Source organism: Equus caballus, chromosome 10, assembly GCF_041296265.1.
Source record: "Equus caballus isolate H_3958 breed thoroughbred chromosome 10, TB-T2T, whole genome shotgun sequence".
NCBI classification, from domain to species: Eukaryota; Metazoa; Chordata; class Mammalia; order Perissodactyla; family Equidae; genus Equus; species Equus caballus.
Window position 1 is genome coordinate 76,748,268 of NC_091693.1, and position 4,138 is coordinate 76,752,405.

The 4,138-nt window shown below is 40.3% G+C and overlaps 1 long non-coding RNA gene across 1 annotated transcript; it reads left to right on the plus strand.

Moving 5' to 3' along the window:
- Window positions 1-2,691: 2,691 nt before the first annotated feature.
- On the plus strand, window positions 2,692-3,225 carry LOC138915831 (uncharacterized). Its single transcript, XR_011422163.1, has 2 exons — window positions 2,692-2,830; window positions 3,025-3,225. It is a non-coding gene; the product is annotated as an uncharacterized lncRNA (long non-coding RNA).
- Window positions 3,226-4,138: the final 913 nt, after the last annotated feature.

Genomic DNA, 4,138 nt, shown 5'->3' on the forward strand with positions numbered 1-4,138 from the left:
AAAAAGCCTTGGTTTAAACTCTGAAACTGCTGCCCACACACGCAATCACGGACAGCTACTCAGAGAGTCTTTCTTTCTCAGGTGAAATAGTTTGGATTCTGCAAGTTCAGCTCATGTGTTAATTTTAATTTTCATAACATTCCTTTTTTCTCTATCTCTGTCTCTCTCTTTTTCTCACTCTCTCTCTTTTCCCTTTTTTTATGGTTTTCAAACCATACTACTACTGGCTTATATTTGACTAAGCTCAGAAAAACTTAGTATGAGAAAATGGTTTAAACATTACAACCATGGAATGGTTATTTGGAATGTCGGTTCAAATGTGCTAGATGTTTGATCAACTATAAAAGAAGTGTTATTTAAAAATTAGCACAAATTTGGTCAAATCCTGTTGGTTTTTAAAGTCCAATTTTCAAAAATAACTATGTCCAGATTGCCCCTCCTGAACATTTTGGACTGATATGGACTGAATGGGAACTCAGGGACCTCCACTCTGCAAGAGCAGGAAGTAATGGCCGATGCCAAGGGAGGGTAAGGAGGCAGCCTCAGACTGTGCTTTCTCCAGTTTGCACCTCCTAGAAGAGAAGGAAATGACAGCAACCTAACCCCACAGCAGGGCCTGCTTGGCTCAACTTCTAAGTTGTTACCTTGCTTCCTCACTTGTGTCCTGCCTTCTTGCCAGACATTTAACCCCCATTTCTTTGGGCTTGATCTAAATCTTGTGTAAGTGCAGAGAAGGCAAAGATAGCAGCAGATCCCAAACCTTGCCCACTCACAACTTCTTTACACTCAGCTGCAAAACTGAGTCCATGGTGTAAAAATCCCTCAACTTACTTTTTCCTAATTCTGATACATTGACTTGCATGCCCACCCACCAGTAGATGTGATCAAGGTCATGGTGACCTCATGTTCAAGGTCAATCTCTCCACTATGCTTATGATTTTCTCTCTTTTTGGAATGGGACCTTACTCCATTGGTTATCACCCCCAACACCTTCAATCCCCTTCTCTTCACCTTTGCCGTTGGCCTATATTGTCAACAAATCTCTCCTAACCTTAAAAAAGCCCAATCTTGACCCTATTTCCTCCTCTAGTTATTGCCCTGTCTTTCTTCTTTCCTTCCGCTGCAAATATCAGAGCAATATTCGCTTACTCTTCTCATCACTTCCCCATTCCCTCTTCAAGCTACTGTAATCTGGCCTCGTTCCCGCCACTTGGAGCAATTCTCTTACACCACTCCGTTGTTTCTCATTTACTTCTCTGACTTTCCTTCTTGGTTTCAGCAGAGGCTTCTTTTCCTCCGCCTTCCTCTAAAATTTTGATGAGCCTCAGATTTTCTTCTTACAATGTAAACTTTATCTGAGAGACATCAATTTTAAGACTTTAATCTTAAAAGCTTTTCGCTAAAGAGTCCTCTAATCGATTTCTCCGGTATAGTCTTCTCCCGAGAGAAAGTATCTTATAGTTACCTCTTCTGGATATTTACACCTGGAATTCATACAGGATCTTTCATCTCAATATCTCCCAAATGAAGCTGTCTCCTTTCTCTGCTCCTCGTGTGATTTCCTTGGCTATGCCTTCTCTCTCTCATCCACGCTATTACAACCAAACCACCACCAACTCCTACAGACTTTAAATAGTTCTCGATGTAAATATTTCTCGATGTTGTTTTTACTCTCTCATCATCTCTTACCTGGATTACTATAATAATCTTCTAGCCAGTCTCCCTGTCTCAAAATTTTTGTTCTCTAAATCTATCCTTCATACTGTTATCAGAATGGACTATCAAAAATCAATTTTCTACCACGCTATTCAAACCATAAAATAGACCTATTTGACTTGTATATAAACTTTCCATCATCTGGACTCTGCTACATTTTCACTCCTATTTCCAGTCTCAGTTTGTTCAACCACCACATTTCTCTTGCCTTCATGCCCTTATTTCTGCTGTTTCCTCTAACCGAATCATCCTTCTCTCATATCTTCATCTAACTTTTGCTCACCTTTCAAAGCATCCCTTCTTTACAATGCCTTCCTGACTACCCCTCAAGATCTCCACCCTCCTGGATGGGTATTATTTCTTTTTTTTAAGATTTTTTATTTTTTCCTTTTTCTCCCCAAAGCCCCCCGGTACATAGTTGTATATTCTTAGTTGTGGGTCCTTCTAGTTGTGGCATGTGGGACGCCACCTCAGCGTGGTTCAATGAGCAGTGCCATGTCCGAGCCCAGGATTCGAACCGACGAAACACTGGGCCGCCTGCAGCGGAGCCCGCGAACTTAACCACTCAGCCATGGGGCCAGCCCCCTCCTGGATGGGTATTATTTTTGCTGGTGATTTGGGGCCTCACAGTATCTGCTAAATATTGGAAGCCAGCCAGGTGGCAAAGGTCAGATTAAGGGCGTTTGTTTCTCATCCAAGGCAAATGTTTCAAACAGCTTCTAGGAAGTATCCATTATACTGAGAAGGTGGGATGGGAGAGTAGAACACAGAAACTAGTAAATTAAAAAACAGTAATTTCAGGTTTTAAAATTATGTCCAAAACTTTGGCTTGGTTACTCCCAAATGGAATTGAGTAGGAGCAAAAACATTGGCAACGTATTGAGTTTTTGATGACATTGCGTTGTCAAGGCATCTACGAGCTAAGTTTACAAAGACTTATTGTTCAAGCTGTAAATCAGATCATTCTGTACCAGAAGAAATCATACTGCAAAAGCTCGGCAGCCCTCAAATATACTTCAGAGGTGCCACAGACACAGAAGACAAAGCCATGAGCTCCTTACAGAGAGAAGAATCAGAGGCAATCAGACTGACTATACAAGGAACTTACTCTAAGGTAGGGAATCTTTGCAGTTCTTACCCAAGAGACTCTTGATAATCTCTATGGACAGATGACTGTTTAGTCTTTCCCTTTTTTCCTTGTTTTAAATTAGAGACTTTATGACAGTCATCCTAGTCATATTCCACCATTATAAATTTGGTACGTCGGTGTGTGTGGGGAGGACATATAACTTGTCTTTTATTTTATAGGTTGCCAGATGCTGAATGAGTCTTGGAGAGGGCTTGAATGTGCTCCATGTGTAAGAAATGTGCCACTGATATTTGGTTAGACAAAAGGGTGGACTGTGGGAGAGATGGTTAATTGATCCCCAATACGTGTTCTCTTCATCTGTGGGAATCGAATTTTACCTCTTACAAGGTCATCCAAAATAAAGAGTACATTTTCTAGCTTCTCTTGAGTCTGGTTGTGGTTATGTGATTCAATTCTGGCTTTTAGAGCAGAAATAGTGTGTGTTTCCAGAATTTTCCCTTAACGGGATGTCCTCTCCTTACTCCCTTTGCCTTTTCCAGTTATGGGAAGGAGGGGGTTGGGCCATCAATTGAATACAAGATGGAAGCCACATGTTGTGAACATTAGAGCAATGAAATAGAAGGCGCCTTTGTTTTTGATGCTCATGGAGCTACCATGCAACCCAAGACTCAATTGGTGTCTCTTTCTATCCGAGCACCAAACTTATATGATAACTAATGTAAATTAAATGAAGATACATTTTACAAAAAGAATCTAATATAATTAATTCAGCTTTATTATTAAACCATGTGGTCATTTGGAGAGCTTATGTGTTTTTCAGTTTTTCAAAAGTAGTTCCAAACTTCCCCTGGAATCTGCAACATCAAAGTCATACATGCAGAGTTATTTTTCTCTTCACCCATCTTCATTTTACTTGGAGAGGGGGGTGAGGTGGGATGTGGATTGATGTGAGGCAGAATTAGAGGACAGATGAAAATGAATTTTCAGTTCCCACTCTCCTCTCTTTGGATATGTATTTGTTATGCCTCATTTGCATTGAGATAGTAGGTACTCATATCACTGCATATTTTGGTAAAATTTATGACGGTCAAAATTACCAAGAGATTAACTTTAAGGGAACATAAAAATGATGAAATGTGTAGGTAATTTGAGAGATATAGGGAAAGGGTAGTAGTAAGCACATTTATGAGGGAGCTGGAATAATGAAGGCTGGAATTTCCTTAGCCATGGAAATCTAGAAAATTCTAAGGGCCATTACATTTGAGCCTGGTGGATATATCGCCAGAAAATCGGATATTTCTCTTTTCCTTATCCATGCACTCTCCTTTCCTG